Here is a 21,304-nt window from a genome sequence, read left to right on the forward strand (position 1 = left end):
CCGTTCTCAGGTCTTGGATGGCATCGGCTGCGACCTGGACACTCACAGACGCGCGTCGCGCCAACTCCTGCGGGAGCATCCAGCCCAGTCCTCCGCCACCCAGCACGTCCCCGATCCTGGTCACCCCTGCGGCCACAGCCCTCCTCTCCGCCAACCACTGAAAAGGACGGAGGGGCGGATTCCTGAGCAGCGGCTGTCTGACGATAGCCGCTACTCCTGACGGGGGAGAGCTGCGTCGCGAGGCGACCACTTTCCAGACTTTGATCAGGTCCTGGTAAAAGACGGGCAACGCCTGCAAGGAGCCACCGAGGCCCAGCTGTTCTATAAACAGGAGCTGCACGTCATAATTCAGGCCGTGCACCTGACGGAAGAAATACGTCATCAGGGCACACCATCTAGGAGGAGGCTCGACGTAGAGGTATCGCTGCAGGGTCTGAAGGCGGAAAGTTGCCACCTGTGTGCGTAGGCACACTAGCGCCTGACCACCCTCCCTAAGCGGGAGACTCAGAACCTCGGCAGCGACCCAGTGCAATCTTTTGTCCCAGAAGAAGTCGACTAACAATCTCTGGATTCTTGTGACAAAGTCCGGGGGAGGGGTCAAAGTGACCAGCCGATACCACAACATGGCGGCGATCAGCTGGTTTATGACCAGAACTCGACCTCGGTAAGATAGCACTCGGAGCAGTCCTGTCCAGCGCCGCAGGCGAGCGGTGACTTTCGTCTCCAGTTCCTGCCAGTTTGCCGGCCAGGATTCCTCAGCGGGGCAGAGATGGACCCCCAGGTAGAGGAGGCTGGTCCTGCTCCAGGTGAAAGGCCTGAGCTCCTCGGGTAGGGGATCCATCTGCCACTGACCGACCAGGAGTCCAGAACATTTACCCCAGTTGATCCTGGCAGAAGAAGCGGCAGAGTAGACCTCCTGGCACTCGCGCATCCTCCGCAGGTCAGCCGGGTCACTAAACATAAGGAGCACGTCATCGGCGTAAGCCGAAAGGACCACCCCGATGCCCGGCCCGCGCAGAACCAATCCCGACAACCTCCTCCGCAAGAGGCGCAGGAAAGGCTCCACGCAAATAGAATACAACTGGCCAGACAGGGGGCAGCCCTGACGTACCCCTCTCCCAAAGCGAAGGGGCGCCGTCAGGGACCCGTTAACCTTCACTAGACACTCCGCGGCGGTGTACAGAAGTCGGATCCGGGCGACAAAATGCGTCCTGAACCCGAAAGCTCGCAGAGTTCCACCCTGTCGAACGCCTTCTCCTGATCGAGAGACAGGAAGGCGCTCGACAGACCAGCCCTCTGGGAATGGTGGATGATGTCCCGGACCAGATGGATGTTATCATAAATGGTTCGGTCCGGGACGGTGTAGGACTGGTCAGGGTGGATCATGTGGTCCAGCACGGTGCCGAGCCGAGAAGACATGGCTCGGGCGAAGATTTTGTAGTCTGTGCTGAGGAGGGAGACCGGGCGCCAGTTTTGAAGAAGGCGGAGATCCCCCTTCTTCGGTAGCAGGGCAATCACGGCCCTGCGCCACGAAAGGGGCATCTCCCCGGTAGCAATGCTCTCCCCCAGGACCCCCGCGAAGTTGCTCCCCAAGACGTCCCAGAACGCCCTGAAGAACTCCACGGTCAGCCCGTCTAGTCCCGGGGTTTTGCCCCTAGAAAGACCGTCGAGTGCGCCGGTCAGCTCCCCCAGACTTATAGGGGAGTCGAGCTTTCCGGCGCACTCCGGGCCGACCTGCGGCAGGTCCTCCCACAAAACTCTGCAAGCTTCCTCACTGGACGGATCCGGAGAGAAAAGGGCAGTGTAGTAATCTCGGGCAATGGCCCTGATGCCCTCCGGATCCGAGACAAGTGATCCGTCGTCGGCCAGCAGCGTAAAGAGCTGCTTACGGACCCCGTGCCTTTTTTCCAGTGAGTAGAAGAAGGGAGAGCCACGGTCCATCTCCTTAAGGAAACAGATCCGCGACCTCACGAACGCGCCCCGAGACCCGACCAGTTGCAGGTCCCGCAGCGCGCCCTTCTTCTCATCGTACACCGACCGCAGGGCCGGGTCCGCGTCGGGCTGACGGAGACGTGCCTCCAGGTCGAGCACCTCCTTCTCCAACTCCTCGACCCTGGATTTGCGTCTCTTTGTCGACCCCTTCGCGTACTCTTGACAGAAAACTCGGACGTGAGTCTTGCCCACGTCCCACCATAGCCTCAAGGAGGGGAAGCCTCCCCGCTTCCTTCTCCAGCCGGCCCAGAAGCGACGGAACGAGTCCAGGAACCGCTGGTCTTCCAACAACAGGTTATTAAAATGCCAGTACGCGGACCCCGTCTGAGCGCAGAACGAAGTGAGCTCCGCCCACACCAGACGGTGGTCCGTGCACGGAACCTGCTGTATAGAAGCAGCCGGAACGCAGGACACGTACGCCTTCGAAACGTAAAGGCGGTCGAGTCTGGACGCTCCGACTCCAGGTGACACAAAGGTGAACACGCTGGAGTCAGGATGGAGATTTCGCCAGACGTCCACTAAGTCGAAGGACCTGACCAGGTCCCGCAACTTACTCACACCTCGCGTGCAGTGCGGGGTACTGTGACGGTCCCGGACCCCGAGGGTGCAATTGAAATCCCCCCCGAGAACGATGCACTCGCCAGCGTCGATGGAGCCGAGATGAGTGGACACTTCTTCAAAGAAGCTCGCTTGCTGCTGCGTGCCCAGGGGAGCGTACACATTCACAAAGTGAAGCACCGCCCCCCCCAGACGCACAGTCAGGTGCAGCAACCGGCCTGGCACTGGCTCCTTGACCCCCAAGATCTCCGGCTGAAAATGCGGGGCCAACAAGATAGCCACCCCGCCAGAATTGGAGGCTAGGTGACTCATGTAGACCCCCCCTCGCCACTCCAGGAGCCACGTGGCTTCGTCTCCCGGAACGGTATGGGTTTCTTGCAGGAAGCACAACGCATACTTCCCGTCCCTGAGGACCGAGAAGTTCTGGAACCTGCGCTGTGCGGCCCTGCTGCCGCGGATGTTGAGGCTGGCTATAGTCGTCTTCATTGTCAAAGGTACATCAAATCTTCACCTTAAGTCATTAAAAAGAAGAAGAGGACTTTTTAGTCCTAACTCTTTTGAGTACAAACCCGTTTCTATCTGTTTCAGATGAAGTTACATAGTTTGCCATGGTGAGATTTGAACTCTTGATCTTGGGGTTACAAACCCAGTACTATAACCACTTGGCTATTTAGGCCAAGCTTTTTTTATATGGAACGCTTCACGAATTTGCGTGTCATCCTTGCACAGGGGCTATGCTAATCTTCTCTGTATCATTCCAATTTTAGTATATGTGCTGCCGAAGCAAGCATTTGGTGGAGGATGTAACTCTTTCGAGTACAAACCCGTTTCCATCTGTTTCAGATGAAGTTGCATTGTTTCATAGTTTGCCATTGTGAGATTTGAACTCTTGATAATCTTTTAAATGAACACTTGATTTTGGGGTTACAAGCCCAGTAACTCTTTCAAATACAAACATGTTTCTATCTGTTTCAGATGAAGTTACATTGTTTCATGGTTTGCCATTGTGAGATTTGAACTCTTGATCTTGGGTTTACAAACCCAGTACCATAACCACTTGGCTATTTAGGCCAAGCAAAAGCTTTGTAACTCTTTCAAGTACAAACACGTTTCCATCTGTTTCAGATGAAGTTACATTGTTTGCCATTGTGAGATTTGAACCCTTGATACTCTTTTGAGTAAACCTGTTTCCATCTGTTTCAGATGAAGTTACATTGTTTCATAGTTTGCCATTGTGAGATTTGAACTCTTGATCTTGGGGTTACAAACCCAGTACCATAACCACTTGGCTATTTAAGCCAAGCTTTTTTTTATATGGAACGCTTCACGAATTTGTGTGTCATCCTTGCACAGGGGCCACACTAATCTTCTCTGTATCATTCCAATTTTAGTATATTTGCTGCCGAAGCAAGCACTTGGTGGAGGATGTAACTCTTTTGAGTACAAACCCATTTCCATCTGCTTCAGATGAAGTTATATTGTTTCATAGTTTACCATTGTGAGATTTGAACCCCTGATCTTGGGATTACAAACCCAGTACCATAACCACTTGGCTATTTAGGCCAAGTAAATGAACTCTTGATACTCTTTTTGAGTAAACCTGTTTCCATCTGTTTCAGATGAAGTTACATTGTTTCATAGTTTGCCATTGTGAGATTTGAACTCTTGATCTTGGGGTTACAAACCCAGTATCATAACCACTTGGCTATTTAGGCCAAGCACAAAACGGAGACAACTTCGTCTCTGGGTGGTCTCGAAACACCAACGTTTCAGTTAACAGTCAAACGCAGTAACAGTTTGCGCCACAGAGACTGATAAAAATGAAGTTACATTGTTTCATAGTTTGCCATTGTGAGATTTGAACTCTTGATCTTGGGTTTACAAACCCAGTACCATAACCACTTGGCTATTTAGGCCAAGCAAAAGCTTTGTAACTCTTTCAAGTACAAACACGTTTCCATCTGTTTCAGATGAAGTTACATTGTTTGCCATTGTGAGATTTGAACCATTGATAATCTTTTAAATGAACTCTTGATTTTGGGGTTACAAGCCCAGTAACTCTTTCAAATACAAACATGTTTCTATCTGTTTCAGATGAAGTTACATTGTTTCATGGTTTTGCCATTGTGAGATTTGAACCCTTGATCTTGGGGTTACAAATCCCGTACCATAACCACTTGGCTATTTAAGCCAAGCTTTTTTTATCTGGAACGCTTCACGAATTTGTGTGTCATCCTTGCACAGGGGCCACGCTAATCTTCTCTGTATCATTCCAATTTTAGTATATTTGCTGCCGAAGCAAGCACTTGGTGGAGGATGTAGTTGCACAGCCTGGGCACGGATGTTAATCACTTGTACATAACGTTCACTATTGTAAATAAATTCCCAAGAATGTCTCCTTGCTTATGGCTCCTTGTTATGATGAACAATGTTTGTGTCACTCAGATGTGAAACCTTGGTTCCTGCAAAAGATAAAGGCTGGTGTCTCAGTACAGGGAGTCTTCTCTGTGCAGTGTGTAACCTTCGGACCAAAGTGATGGCCTGGTTTCACACTCACTGGACACATTAGTGGTGCCTGCACCTTGATGGTGCTTGACATTTCTGCCAGAATGTAATCTTGGGGCTATGAGGGCCTCCCGAGTGTACCTGCCTTTTCTGGCCAGTGTGATGGCCTCATCACCTGCATCCATGCCTTCGAGGACCTCATCACTGTCATCTCCTTCGACATCCACCTCACTGGAGGAGACATGCAGCTCTTCCATCTCTGTCTCAGCCATATCATCCCCCATTGCATTGCCAGGCTGTGCAGCACGCAGCAAGCGACGATGATGTATGACACCTTCAGTGGACTGCATTGCAGTGTTCCACCAGACCCATCGAGGCACCAGAATATCATTTTCAAAATGCCTATAGTTTGCTCCACCAAAATCTGTGTCGTGGCATGAACCTCGTTATACCATTATTCTGCAGTCCGAGGCTGCCTCATGGCTCTCATCAGACACGTCCGCTATGAGTAGCCCTTGTCCCAAAGAAGCCAACCCTGCAGCCTCTGTGGACCCTGGAAGATGTCAGGGATCTGAGACCTGCTAAGGATGTAAGAGTTGTGGACTACCCCTGGGAATCATGCGTAGACCTGTAGAATGTAGTGGTCGCATGCCAACATGCAGCAAGTGGAAGCCCTTGCAGTTGATGTAATTGTCTGCTTGTTGCTATGGAGATCTAAGGGCCCATGAGTGCAGTCGGTGGCACCCTGCACCTGTGAAAAACCAGAGATCTGCACAAATCCCAGCACTCTTACTTCCTGACCCTAGACAAAATGCACAAAGTTCTATGCTTTCGCGAAGATAGCGTTCATGATCTCCTGGGTATACTTGTGCGTGGAGGCTTGTGAGATCCCACACAGGTCACCTGTGGAGCTCTGGAAGGGGAGCCACTGGCATAAAAATTGAGTGCCATGGTCACTTTCATGGCCACTGGCAGTGGATGCCCTCCATGTCCCTGTGGTGCCAAATCCTGCAGCAGGTGGCATATGTGACCGACCGTTCCCTAGATATGCACAGTCTTTGGTGACACTGGTTCTCAGTCACCTACAGGAATGATGAGCGCCATCTCTAGACCCGGGATCCAGCAAAGCGCCTATGAGCAACGTCTGTCTGTAGATGTTCAGCTGCATGCACAGCAGGCCCTGCCACCCCTTCATCTTGAGGGAGGTTCTCCTCCCTTTGCCGAGCCAGACGCCTCCAACATACTCTTCTTCTTCTCTGCTCTCTGTAAGCCATGAGACACACTGCTAAATCACCAGACTCCATGATCCTAATGCTGTCCTCCTGCAGGATCAAACAGAGAGATGCATGAGTTAGCACATGTATCCTAAGAACCTCTCTTGGTTATGTCTGAAGACCCCTTTACACATGCAGGAGAGTGCTAGCCACCACTTGGATGGTCAACGTGGTAGTATGCTCATTGATTGTTTGAAAGCCCATCCACCTCTGCCCTACTACACTTGACAGATTGACAACAGCTTCAGCCACTGGACTGCATGCTGTGCTCTCAGCTCAGGCGCAGGTATTCTCCTAACCCACACTGCAAGGCTGCGCTGTTAGCTTGAACCATGATGGATACTGGTCCACAACTTAATGGAGACATTGCAAGAGGATGTTAGTGCCCCCACCAGTGACTGCACCATGGCCATCATTTGCAAAGGTATTCTACAACTTGCCCAGTCAGCCAATTGTTCTGATGCCTCATAAAACGCATATTAATTTGCAGTGTGCACCCGAGGGGTGAAAAGTTCTGGAGCATTTGGTGGCCCTTTCATGCTTTTGCATTGCTTGAATGGACAGAAAATGTTCAGAAGGCCAACTCCAAGCATATCAATGGATTTGCAGCCGAATGGTCTCAGCTGCAGAAGAATGCTCACTTTTTACAAGCTTTTCCAAGTGGCTGTCCACTTCCCTCACCCCGCCCCACCCCCCCTCGACATGTGTTTATGTCCTTCCTTCAGTCTGTGCTGCCTTGCCCCCTACCCACCCCTAGAATGTGCTTGTGTACTTCCTTCAGTTTGTACTACCTTCCCCCCAACCAACCTAACCCTTGCACTGGGGCCCTTGCCCCAGCACTGCACTGAAAGCCAGTCAAGAAAAAGTGATATGCCTGTGCCCCCAGCCAAATGCTGGCCGCCTCTTCCTTGGTATCCTATGAGTGATGCTTGTGAGTGCTGCGCAAGGTTGTGTGCACTTACCTCCAAGTTCCCCTTGAAGTTCAGCCCGCCAGGTGTACGCCACTCTTGTATAGTTGTGATCCAGGGTGGGGGATGATTCTGATGAGCAGGGCTTATAATGAGGTGCTAAAGTATTGTAATTAGGTTCCTGACATGTGGCGGTGGGAAACGTGGCCCGCCATTGACAGGTAGAGTGGACGATCATAAACTGGTTTCGTGACGGCATGAAGCTGATTTTTGCCCCTCCCCCCACCTGCCATGACACCTGCTGCTAATGGGACCAGATGATTCCATCCTCTGGGTTATATTATCAGATACAGAGCTCTGCCATGTGCTAGTTGCACACCATGAACGGCAATTAGAGGAGAAGCATACAAACATACGAATTAGGAGCAGCAGTAGGCCACTTGGCCCCTCGAATCGGCTCTGCCATTTAATAAGGTTGTGGCTGTTCTTATTTTAAGCTCAGCACCACATTCCACCTATTCCTGATGACCTTTCACCTCCTTGCTTATCAAGAATCTATCTACCCATGCCTTAAAATATTCAAAGTCTCTGCTTGCACTGCCTTTCAAGGAGGAGAGTTCAAAAGATTCACGATACTCTGAGGGAAAAATTCTCATCTCTGTCTTAAATGGGTGACCCCTTATTTTTAAACTGTGATTGCCTCATACTTGAGATAGGAATGGGTCCCAAATTGTCCAGTCTCTGATCATTCGAGCGTATACCGGCAAGGAATCTAAGACGTTTAATAATAAAATAAGTTTCTGTGGAACTGGGACATGCCCATCATTTACTTGTAAAGGCAAAAGACTAAGTGCATCAGCATTTGTGATTTGATTGTCAGGCCTATGTACAAAAGTGTAATTGTATGCTGCCAGGATTAAAGTCTTATTTGTGTTTCTGTTTCTCCTGTCTGTGTACCTTCTTCTTTCTAGCGCTGACTTTAACCTCGGCCTTCTTTTTGACTTCAATATTAGCCAGACTTCTCTCGCATACAAGCTCAACTTAACTGAGCTCAGTAGTTGAGTTTCCTGCAATTTCATCATCTGTCTGCTACTTAGAGTTCTGCGATTTTTTTCTTTCAAAGCCCCTTTGGCTTCATGTAGCCGATTTTTCAGCTTTTCCATCTCTTTTTTTGTATTTGTTTGCTGCCTCCTGGAAAATTGAGCATTGCTGTGTCTTCTCTGCCAACTCATCCTTCAGTTTATTCAGAGAACTGCTAAATTCTTTCTGATTCTCTTCATACTTTTCTAGAGGTACAAACATTGACCTGAGGGAATTTTGTAGTCTGTTAAGGTCTTTCAACAGGTTTTCTTTTCGGCGTGACATCAGTCGTCTCAATTTCTCTGCTACCCTCACCCACTCTAACCTGTCTCTCTCTGAACTTGCTGCACTCCATTGTCTCAGGTCAAACCCTGACATTGTCATCAAACCTGTTGCCAAGGGTGGTGCTGTTATTGTCTGGTACATTGATCTCTACCTCAGAGATCACAGAGGCTAAGCGTCAACTCGCAGACACTTCCTCCTACCCCGCCCTGGACCATGACCCCACCAATGAACATCAAGCCATTGTTCCCAGGACTGTTACTGACCTCATCTCCACAGCCTCCAAACTCAGTCTCCCAACCTCGGATGGCCCACTTCTACCTCCTACGCAAAATCCACAAACAGGACTGTCCCGGCAGACTGATCATGTCAGCCTGTTCCTGTCCCATGGAACTCATTTCTTGCTATCTTGACTCCATTTTCTCTCCCCTTGTCCAGTCCCTTCCCACCTACATCTGTGATTCCTCTGATACCCTACATCATATTAACAATTTCCAGTTCCCTGGTCTCAGCTGCCTCCTTTTCACCATGGACGTCCAATCCCGCTAAACCTCCGTCCCCCACCGGAATGGTCTGAGGGCTCTCAACTTCTTTCTCGAACAGAGGCCCAAGCAATCCCAATCCACCACGACTCTCCTCCGTCTGGCTGAACTTGTTCTCTCACTGAACAATTTCTCCTTAAACTCCTCTCACTTCCTCCAAATAAAAGGTGTGGCTAAGGGTACCCACTTGGGCCCTAGTTACGCCTGTCTCTTTATGGGGTATGTGGAACATTCCTTGTTCCAGTCCTACTCCGGCCCCCTCCCACAACTCTTTCTCCGTTACATCGATGACTGCTTCGGTGTTGCTTCATGCTCTCGTCTGGACCTGGAAAAATTTATTAATTTTGCTTCCAATTTCCACCCCTCCATCATTTTCACATGGTCCATCTCTGACACTTCCCTTCCCTTCCTTCACCTCTCTGTCACAATTTCTGGTGATAGGCTGTCCACCAATATTCATTAAAAGCCTACTGACTCCCACAGCTACCTCGACTACAGCTGCTCACACCCTGCTTCCTGTAAGGACTCCATCCCATTCTCTCAGTTCCTTCACCTCTGTTGCATCTGTTCTGATGATGCCACTTTCAAAAATAGTTCCTTCTTCCTTCTTCCTTAACTGAGGTTTTCCACCCACGGTGGTCGACAGGGCCCTCAACCATGTCCGGCCCATCTCCCGCGCATTCGCCCTCACACTTTCCTCTCCTTCCCAGAGCCATGTTAGGGTCCCCCTTGGCTTCACTTATCACCCCACCAACCTCCGCATTCAAAGGATCATCCTCCGCTATTTCCGCCAACTCCAGCCACCACCAAACACATCTTCCCTTCAACCCCCCTGGGTTGTCCGGGCAGCCTCCTGTGCGGCACCTTGTCAAAGGCCTTCTGGAAGTCCAAGTTGATAACATCCATTGGCTCTCCTTTGTCTAACCTGCTCGTTACCTCCTCAAAGAATTCTAACAATTTTGTCAGCCATGTCTTCCCTTTCGATTCCTCCCCCCACCCCATCTCCACTAGGGCTATCTGTACCTTACTCATCCTGCTTTCTATCTTTAATGTCACCTATTAGCACATTTCTTAGCTAATATCACCACTGTCAACACCTCTTTGCCCTTTTGTCTATGACATATTTTGGCAATATCCACCTATCACTGGCCCTCTATCCAGCTCTATTTGTCCCACCACCCCCCCCCCAAACCAGTTTATATTTCACCCCTCTTCTATTTTTCCTTAGTTGTGTTGAAGAGTCAGACGGACTCGAAACGTTAACTATGTTCCTCTCCGTAGATGCTGTCAGACCTTCTGTGTTTTTCCAGGTATTTTTATTTTTGTTTTTGTTTTCCAACATCTGCAGTTTTTTGCTTTTATTTTTTTCTTTTTCCTTTGAAGGTTGCTCACCTTGTCTTGAGCTCTGTCATTAAGCATGGTCTCTTTGAGTTCCTTTTGCTGTTCTACCATGTTTTGACTTAAGACAGCCTATGTTTCTTCAGGCTGTTGAGTCCTTAGACACACCATTCCCAAAACAGGAATGCTTCCAGCTTCCTTTAGAATCTCAGTGGCCAATCAAGGTTGATTTGCCTCAGCCAGTTTTGCCCTAGGAGGCTTGGTCCTCTGCCTCTCAATACTAATACTGGTAACTTTGCCGATTGTCTTCCCTAATGAAGTTACTCTGCTTATGCCTTTGACTTGAATGTCTTCACCCGTGTATGTTTTTGGTTTGCCAGCTGTTTCTTCTAAATTTAATTGATGTTCACCATTAATCAGATATCTGAAGGTATGTTCCCCAGTTACTGTAGTGGAAGCTCCTGTGTCCACTTCCATTCAAACAGGTCTGCCATATACTTTCACTGTTACAAATATTGGTTCTGTCTTTCCAACATTCAGATTAAACAATGTGTAAATATCTGAATTTATTATTTCAGGCTCTTCTACATTGTGGATCTCATTGAGCTTTTTCTTTTGTTTAAAAGCCTGCTTGAATCTTTCCTCTCATTATATGTCCATTTCTGTGAAAATAATAAGATTCAATTTTTTTAAACTGCCAATCATTTCATCTCTACTGAAATTATTCTTTGTTTCCGCTACTAAGTAATTATTTCTCATTTTTCGGCTAGTGGGGGTTGTTTCTCACTTCTCAGCGGAGTTTTGCACTTTCCTGCCTTTTTTGACTGGGGTTTCCTGCCCGGTGTGGAGGACGGTGCCATTTTACGCGTCCTGTATGGCTTTTGAATCTCTCACTGCACTTTCCATGGCCAGTCCTATCTTTAGCTCCTTCTTGAAATCCAAATTCACTTCAGACAATAGTCTCTTCCGGATTATGTCCTCATTCACAATGCCATTCACTAAACGATCTCTGGGCATGTCGTTTAGAGATGTACCAAACTCACAATGCTCCGTTAACTGCTTCAAACTTGCTACATAGCATGCAACTGTCTCCTGGGGCTCTAGTTTAACTTGAACTTTTGCATCAATACTGAGAGCTTTGGTTGATGATGACCCTTCACGAGGTCCACCAATTCATCAAAATTTTTCCAATCTGGGGCACTGGGTGCCATCAAACTTCAAATCAAGGTATAGGCTTTATTGCCACATGTACTTAGAGGATCACTCACCTCTTCTCTTCCCCGTAATCTCGTTCACTTGGAAAAGAATGTGAGGCATTTAATGCAATTTAATTGTCCACTGCTGGATCGAAAAGATCAATTATTCATAATTGCGGCATTTTGAGAGGGAATCACTTCATCGATTGAAATGGAACTTCTACTTACCAATGCTGTGCAAGGTACCAATGCTGATATTGTTTCACTTGATTTCTTCTGTTAAACTTGTTTTATCCTCGTCGCCAGTTTGTTGTGAGAGGTGGCTGAGCTGGTACTATTGATAGAGTTGATCAGCAAACGCTTCTTAGATGGAAACTTTTAGTTTATTTACAAAGGTACTCAGCAGCAACTGCATGTGTGCTTCCAACTCAAACTCTATCTCTAAACTAGTAACTACTAACTACAAAGGTAGCCCAAGCTACTCTCCTATTGAGTACTAAAGATCATGTGATTTTCCTTAATAAACCTTATTCTTAAAGGTATCTTACACTAAATAAAACCATAAATACCACGGAGACTAATATTGTACACAGTACTCCAGACGTGGTCTCACTAGTGTCCTGTATAACTGAAGTATAATTTCCCTACCATTTATTTATTCATTAATGGGATGTAGGCATTGCTGGCTTGGCCAGAATTTGTTGTCCATCACTAATTGCCCTTGAGAAGGTGGTGGTGAATTGCTTTCTTGAACAGCTGCAGTCCATGTGATGTAGCTACACCCACAGTGCTGTTAGGGAGAGAGTTCCAGGATTTTGACCCAGCCACAGTGGAGGTACGGTGATATATTTCCAAGTCAAGATGGTGAGTGGCTTGGAGGGGAACTTCCCATATGTCTGCTGCCCTTGTCCTTCTAGATGGTAGTAGTTATGGGTTTGGAAGGGTCCGCCTAAGGAGCCTAGGTGAGTTCCTGCAGTGCATCTTGTAGATGGTGCACACGTGCATCAGTGGTGGAGGGAGAAAATGTTGATGGATGGGGTGCCAATCAAGCAGCCTGTTTTGTCCTGGATGGTGGCAAGCTTCTTGAGTGTTGTTGGAGCTGCACTCATCCAGACAAGTGGAGAGTATTCCATCACACTTCTGACTTGTGCCATGTAGATGGAGGACAAGCTTTGGGTTCCAAGCATCTAACCTGCTGTTGTAGCCACAGTATTTATATAGCTAGTCCAGTTCAGTTTCTGGTCAATAGTCGTGCGGGATTCAGCAATAGTGATGCCATTGAATGTCAAGGGACAATGGTTAGATCCTCTCTTGTTGGAGATGGTCATTGCCTGGCACTTTTGTAGTGCAAATGTTGCTTGCTACTTGTCAGCCCAAGCCTGGATTTTGTCCAGGTCCTGGTGCATTTGGACAGGGATTGCTTGAGTATCTGAGGAGTCACGAATAGTGCTGAACATTGTGCAAGTGTCAGCAAACATCCTCACTTTTGACCTTATGATGGAAGGAAGGTCATTGATGTAGCAACTGAAGATTCTTGGGCCTAGGGCACAACCCAGAGGAACTCCTGCAGTGATGTCCTGGAATTGAGATGACCTCCAATAACCACAATCATCTTCCTGTATGCTAGATATGATGCCAACCAGTGGAGAAGTTTCCCCCTGATTGCCATTGACTCCAGTTTTGCTAGGGCTCTTTGACGCCACACTCGGTCAAATACTGCCTTGATGTCAAGGGCAGTCAATCTCACCTCACCTCGGGAGTTCAGCTCTTTTGTCCATATTTGAACCAAGGCTGTAATGAGGTCAGGAGCTGAGTGGTTCTGGTGGAACCCAAACTGAGCATCAGTGAGCAGGTTATTGCTAAGCATGTGCCGCTTGACAGCTCTGTTGATGACCACTTCACTTTACTGATGAGCAAGAGTAGACTAATGAGGCAGTAATTAGCTGGGTTGGATTTGTCCTGCTGAGAACATACCTCGGCAATTTTCCACATTGCCAGGTAGATGCCAGTGTTGTAGCTGTACTGGAACAGCTTGGCTAGGGGTACAACAAGTTATGGAGCGCAAGTCTTCAATACTATTGCCAGAATATTGTCAGGGCCCATAGCCATTGCGGTATCCAATGCTTTCAGATGTTTCTTGATATCACCTGGAGTGAATTGAATTGGCTGAAGACTGGCATCTGTGATGCTGGGACTTCAGGAGGAGGCCGAGATGGATCAATCACCTGGCACTTCTGGCTGTAGGTTGTTGCAAATGTTTCAGCCTTATCTATTGCACTGATGTGTTGGGCTCTTCCATCATTGAGGATGGGGATATTTGTGGAGATTCCTCCAACGAATTGTTCAATTGTCCACCGCCATTCCCAACTGGATGTGGCAGGACTGCAGAGCTTAAATCTGATCCATTGGTTGTGGAATCGCTTAACTCTGTCTATCACTTGCTGCTTAAGCTGTTTGGCATGCAAGTAGTCCTATGTTGCAGCTTCACCAGGTTGACAACTCAGTTTAAGTATGCCTGGTGTATGCCCTCCTGCACTCTTCATTGAACCAGGGTTGATCCTCTGGCTTGTAGAATGGGCTATATGCAGGCCTAAAGGTTACAGATCGTGGCGTATTGAGCTGCTGCTGCTGGTAGCCCCCAACACCTCATGGTTGCCCAGTCTCAAGTTGCTAGATCTGAGTGAAATCTAACCCAATTACCATGGTGGTAGTGCCACACAATATAATATTCACAGTATTTTATGTTAATTTCCCCTCACAATAAGTGTTAACAGTATTATTAGCTTTCTTAATTACTTGCTGTGCCTACATACTAACCTTTTGTGATTCATGCACTAGGACACCCAGATCTCTCTGCATCTCAGGGCTCTGCATTTTCTCACCACTTAGACAAAATGCTTCTTTTTTATTCTTCCTTCCAAAATGGACAATTTCACATTTTCCCACATTATGCTGCGTTTGCCAGATCTTTGCCTGCTCACTTAATCCACCTATATCCCTTTGTAGCCTCCTTACATCCTCTTCACAACTTACTTTCTTACCTATCTGTCATCAGGAGATTTAGCAACCATGATTCCCTTCACCCAAGTCGTTTATATAAGTTGTAAAAAGTTGTGGCCCCAGCACTGATCCCTATGGCACAACACCCATTACATCTTGCCAACCAGAAAATGAACCATTTATGCCTGCTCTTCATTTCCTGTTAGCTAACCAGTCTTCTATCCAGGCTACTGTGTTACCCCCTACACCATGAGCTTTTGTTTTCCAAACTAACCTTTTATGTGTCACCTTATAAAATGCTTTCTGGAAATCTAAGCACACTACACACACCTTTATCCACATCACATGTTACCTCTTCAAAGAACTCCAATAAGTTGGTTAAACATGATTTCCCACTCACAAAACCATGTTGACTCTGCCTGATTACCTTGAATTTTTCTAAGTGTCCTGCTATAACATCTTTAACTATGGCTTCTAACATTTTCCCTATGACAGATGTTAAGCGAACTGGCTTGTACTTTCCTGCTTTCTGTCTCCCTCCCTTTTTGAATAAAGGAGTTACATTGCTATTTTTCAATCTAATGGGACTTCCCCAAAGCTAGGGAATTTTGGAAAATTAAAGCCAATGCATCAACGATCTCACTACTTTTAACACACTAGGATGAAGCACATCAGGACCCAGGAACTTGTCAGCCCGCAGTTCCAACAACTTTCTCAGTACCACTTCCTTGGTGAATGTAATTTTCTTGAGTTCATCCCTCCCTTCTATTTCCCGATTTACAGCTACTTCTGGGATGTTGCTTGATTCCTCCATAGTGAAGACTGATGCAAAATACCTATTCAATTAATCTGCCAGCCCCTTTTTTTCCATTAATAATTCCTCAGGCTCACTTTCTATAGGACCAACGCTCACTTTGTTAGCTCTTCTCTTTTTAAAATATCTATAGCAACTCTTACTATCTGTCTTCTTATTAGCTTTCTCTCGTACTCTAAATTTTCCCTCCTTTTCAATCTTTTAGTTATTCTTTGCTGCTTTTTATATCCTGTCCAATCTTCTGACCTGCCACTAATCTTTACACAATTATATGCTTTTTTAAAAAATTTGATACTATCTTTAACTTGCTTAGTTAACCACAGATGGTGGGTCCTCCCCTTAGAATTTTTCTTTCTCATTGGGGTGTATTCTGAAATATCCCCATAAATGTCTGCCACTGTGTCTCTGCCACCATGACACAACACTTTGCAGCAGCTGTGTTTTAGACTCATTAAGAATGCAGGAATATTTTAACAAGATTATGCCTCCATAATGATATATCAATACTGTAACATCACCATGCTTACTTAGCACTATATGAAACAGGTGATGGATCTCAACACTGTGGGGTCCCTATTTTTCAAACAGGTGTGCGTCAGGTGTGGCAATAAGTGTATGTGGCTTTGAGATTTTGTTATTTGCGCTACTTCAGTTAAGTGCACTTTTTTTTAAAGCTCCATCCTATCTTTCACCGACCATGTTTGTCAATGGAATCTCAATTGTAGCAAGACATCAAAGGCTGCACCTTAGAATAGAACTACTTGGCTTTGCAGGCTTGTTGTAACCATCAGTAATAGGACAGTTTTAAGAACAACAAGCAGTCTTTAAATCACTCTATGCTACCAGTGCACTGCACATTGTGTGCTGCAAGTTATGTGATATCACGTAAATGACTTGCCCTCATATTATTGTGGGGTTAGTTCACAACACTGTAGCCACAAACAGCATCCAAAGAGCAGTCCTACCTCCACTTTGTCATGACTGTATCAGCTGCATTAAGTTACATGAATGATTTTGAAAGACTGTGTTTCATTCTCTTTGTTTGTCTTTGTTTTTCAGACAATGTATTCCATCTGTTTTTTCTGTTTTTATATCCTTCTCTCTTTGACTTTGTCTTTATAATAATCTATGGTTACTTGTAATAAATTTTATTAAGTTGAACTTTTTGTCACTAGCTTTCGAATGGATGTGGTTCTTTATCTTAAAAACACCTTACAGGCATCCCAAAATGTAATAAAACCATTTGAAGGATAATTGCCAACATACTTGCTCTTGTCAGAAGAACAAGCGTTGTGTGTAGTATTGTCAACACCAGTTTGGCTCTGTATATTGTTGGATCATGGTAGGTATTTCACCTGTCCTGAGAGATGTAAGCTTGATGTAAATGGACAGGTGTCACAAGCAGATGGACTATAGGCCATGAATTAGGTTCCATTGCGCGCAGGTGCTAACACCAAAACTGCAAAAATGCCAGCTAGATATTTCTGGTGGGCCCCGCACAGCATGCTTTGGCTGACAAAGCACTAACATAGGTGTGCCGTACATGTGCTGGAATCATGCAGAGCGGGTAGATCATGATGTGATCATGCTAATTTGGCACCCAATCTGCTACTTAGAACTGTACAGCTCCAGTTGACACTCTCTCACATCAATCCAATTCATCTGCACAAAGGCCCTCCCTCACACCACTAACACTATTTAAAGGGCAAACCACTCAATGTTCAGGTGAGGTGCTTTTGACTTTCCTTTGGTGGTGCAGAGTTAATGAAGTAAAGTGTCATTGGAGGAGCTATGCAATTTCTGGGGGATTTGCAAGGGAGTGGTACTGAATGTTGACAAGAATGTCAGAGGAGCTGCAAGGCCTGTTAGGAGGAAGTCAGCTTCAGTAATGGAGACTATTGTTGCGGCCCTTCTTGGGCTGCAGTACGACTTGGAAATGGACCACAGGTAGCAGAGAGTGGAGGCTGTGAACAGAGGGAGGAGGAGGAGGAGGGCTGTCACTAGCCATCCCTACCCAGTAACAGTTTTTAAGCACGTCTACCTCCATCTCAACCAGGAGCAGTGTGTGAAGCATCTTTGTTTCACCAAGGAAGCAATAACTGAACTGTAATATCCTAATATCCAACCTTCAGCCTCAGGGCAGGGCAAGGATGACGCTGCCTGTGACCGTCAATTTTCCGTCATCCTAATTTCCTACACCAGTGGATCCCTCTGGGCAGGAGCCTGCAGCAGTATCAACATATGATTCACTATCCATCACCGCATCAATGAAGTGATAGAAGGAGAGGGTACTTCAGTATCTTTTCACTGACCAGAGAGAAACAGGAGAGAGCACATGGCTTTGCCAGGCTGATGGGTTTCTCAATGATGTAGGATGCAATCGACTGAATGCACATTTTAACAAACTATCACTTTATTAACATCCAGTTGGTGTGTGACCATGCACAGAAGATCATCTTGGTGAATGCCTATTCTCCTGGGAGCAGCCATGACACATTTATCCTACAGGAGGCAAGTGTACCTGCCACTTTTGTGCCACTACCAACAACCAGAGACTGGCTGCTGGGTGACACGGGATACCTTAAAAATCATGTCTAATGAATCCCCTCTACTCGCTGACTACATGTGGACAGCATACCTATAAGGACAGCAATAAAGCAACCAGGAATGTCATGGAACAAACAATCAGCATCCTGAAGCAATGGTTCTATTGCCTGAACTGCTCAGGGGAGCCCTCCATTAATCAACAGACTTACTTTCAAAGGCTGTGTGGTCTTCTGCATCCTCCATAACCTTGCTATCATGATGGCACTTACTTTGCCACCATGCCTTCAGAGACCACCTTAGGAGGAAGAAGAGGAGGCAGGGAGGAGGCATCTAGGATCTCTTCGCCCAGCAGGCTATCCATGATACTCAGACTTTGGTTCTCCTGAGATCTCAACCCCACATCACAGTTGCTCCATGATACATCAGCTTTCCATCCATCTGCTACATACGATCACAGTGTCCTCATGGCCAAACCCCTGAAATACAAGCTACCAACAAAAAAAATTCCATAACAACTTTATTCAACAACACTTCCAATAATATATACCAAACTGAACTATTCACCCTTGTGCATTCTCTCTATGCCTGTCTTGCAGGTACCTTTTCCTGACCTAGTGCTTCTATGCAGAGGCTATGGATGGCTGGTAGAAGGCTGCTGACTTTCAATGGGGGAGACTCTGGATAACTTCAAAAGGCTATGAACCCGTGGGCCTGGTTTCGGACCAGCTGGCTGGTTGAAAGGCAATAGCTAGGGCAGAGTGGCAGTGGTGCGAGTATAAATGCTGTTGTGCTTTACAGAGCCACTGCCACTAACCCAGGGTGGTGCCTCAACAGTTGTAGTAATATGTTGGAAGAAAGATTGCTGGACTTCTGTGAGAACCTGCATGTTCTTTTGAGCACTGGTATCGGCAACCATGATGGCAGCGGTCTGAGGCTGCATGGCAACAAACTCAGTCTGAGCTTTCTTGCAGCACTGAAATATTGGGTGGCTTCTGCCTGGGCTGCAATAAAAGCTGATACATCGGCCACCTGATGCTGCATTATGGTTAGGTCATCAAATGCTGTCATGGAGTTGGTGACCACTTCCATTCTGGAAAGGATGGACTTCAAGCTTTGCGTTAAGCCCTGTGCTAAGTTGGAGCCGAACTCCTCCATATGCTTCTTAACAGTGACAAGACGCTCTGTAGCAGGCCTACCTATACACAAAGCACCACAGTATACATGCCAATCAGCGCTCCCAGGCCTGATATTGGACCTAATTCAATTTTTCCTCCCCTGTATAAGTTAAGAGGATAAATGTAATCTTTTGGGATAGATTTGACTCCTTCCGTAAATAGGTTTTATGATAAATATATACACAGTATTGGAAGATGCACTAAGGCACAATTGGGTAATTCAAGCAATGTTAGATTGTTGCAAAGAACAAAGGTAAAAATTGAGTTGGTTTTTGAGCCCTGGGAGGGTATTGGATGTGAAAGGGAATCATCTTACAAACTCAGAGTTTGTACTAGCTGTGTTACCAAAATTGGAGTTGGAATAAAATGTACGTTCAAATACAAATAAGTTTACAGAAGAATTGGGATATGAGTGTCCCGAGAATTAGGCCGATATGAATAAATAGCATGTTCATCCCAACAATATTATTGAGGAAATCAGGAGAAACCTCTTTACCGAAATAGTAGTTAGAATGTAGCACTCACTACCACATGGAGTAATTGAGGTAAATGACACAGATGCATTTAAGGATAAGCTAGATACACACATCAGGGAGAAAGGAATAGAATGTTATATTGCTAGGGTGTGATGATGAAAGTACGTGATGGCTCATGTGGAACTTTAATGCCTGCAGAGACCAGTTGGGCTGAATAGCCTGCTTCTGTGCTTATTGGCGCAATAAAACTTGGTGATCCTATGGATGCTGGGTTAAGCTGCAGTTAATGTCCTTTAAACTTACATTTCACAAAACAATTTTTTGTCATCTGAATTAATGCACAATATTTGACACAACAATTACATAGTCTACTTCAGCTCAGTAAGTGTATCATTATAGCATATAAAACACGCCTGGTTGATCAGGTAGGGCAGTTAGACAAAAGGGTGAAAAAATGCTATGGTAAGTCATTTTACAGAACTGTGTAATTCCACAATACAAATGCTGTGATGAAATTTGAAACCTTTGAAAGGGGGGGTTCTTTACATTTATTATTGCTCCATATCTCTTCCTTGGTACCACAAGAATAAAAACTATTTTGCTTTATTACCGCTGGACCAGGTGATTGTGGATTGCAGGACTTAGTCGAGCTTTCCTAACGCTTGTAAAGAAACTCCCCATCTCAAGGTTATGGTGAAATATTCTGCCTAAACCCAACCATACTGATAGATTTCTCTTTCTAAAGGGGCATCAATTAATTACAATATTTATTAATGACTTAGTTAACTCAATAGAAAACTATATATCCAAGTTTACTCATGATAGAAAGATTAGTGGTACCATAAGCAGTGATGATGGAAGTATAAAATTACATAAAGGCATTGATAGATTAAGTGAGTGAGCAAAACTGCGATAAATGGTTTTCAATGCAGACAAGTGTGAGCGCATCCATTTTGGATTAAAAAAGGAGTGCTCCAAGTATTATTTAAATGATGAAAAGCTAGAAGCAGGGAGGTCCAAAGGAATTTAGGGGTCCATGTGCACAGATCACTGAAATCACTAAATCGCTAGCCATCAGATACAAAAAAAATCAAAAAGACAACTGGAATGTTAGCCTTTGGGCTAGAATATAAAGGGGCGGAATTTTTGCCAAAGCTATACAAAGCTCACATCCAAGGGAGAATTTTCATGTCGGCATGAGAGGGCGGACCCCACTTGCCGACGCATAAAATGATGCGTGGTGACGACGGTCATGCATCCCAACGTCACTGCATGTCACTCAGATCTTCTTTTCAGCGGGCGTGCACTGGAGGCGGCTGCACATCCGCCGAACTGTCAAAGGCCTGCTAAGGCCTTTAAAAACCGACTTAGATAATTAACAGGGATAAAAGCAAAAAACTGCGGATGCTGGAAATCCAAAACAAAAATAAAAATACCCCTGGAAAAACTCAGCAGGTCTGACAGCATCTGCGGAGAGCAACACAGTTAATGTTTCGAGTCCCTAGGACTCTTCAACACAACTAAGGAAAAATAGAAGAGAGGTGAAATGTAAGCTGGTTTAAGTGGGGCTGGGACAAGTAGAGCTGGATAGAGAGCCAGCGATAGGTGGAGATTGCC

At 46.1% G+C, this 21,304-nt stretch overlaps 1 protein-coding gene and 3 non-coding genes across 4 annotated transcripts in view; 1 reads left to right on the forward strand and 3 right to left on the reverse strand.

Annotated features, from left to right (window-relative positions):
• The window catches only part of LOC121284978 (sperm-associated antigen 16 protein), a 1,312,939-nt gene that overhangs the window by 788,268 nt on the left and 503,367 nt on the right, over positions 1-21,304 (forward strand). The gene's annotated exons all lie outside the window — the stretch shown is intronic.
• On the reverse strand, positions 3,235-3,341 carry LOC121285343. The gene has a single exon (XR_005944642.1). It is a non-coding gene; the product is annotated as a U6 spliceosomal RNA (small nuclear RNA).
• LOC121285346 lies at positions 3,859-3,961 on the reverse strand. The gene has a single exon (XR_005944645.1). It is a non-coding gene; the product is annotated as a U6 spliceosomal RNA (small nuclear RNA).
• Positions 4,750-4,852, reverse strand: LOC121285344. The gene has a single exon (XR_005944643.1). It is a non-coding gene; the product is annotated as a U6 spliceosomal RNA (small nuclear RNA).

This window comes from Carcharodon carcharias, chromosome 12 (genome assembly GCF_017639515.1).
Source record: "Carcharodon carcharias isolate sCarCar2 chromosome 12, sCarCar2.pri, whole genome shotgun sequence".
Lineage (NCBI taxonomy): Eukaryota > Metazoa > Chordata > Chondrichthyes > Lamniformes > Lamnidae > Carcharodon > Carcharodon carcharias.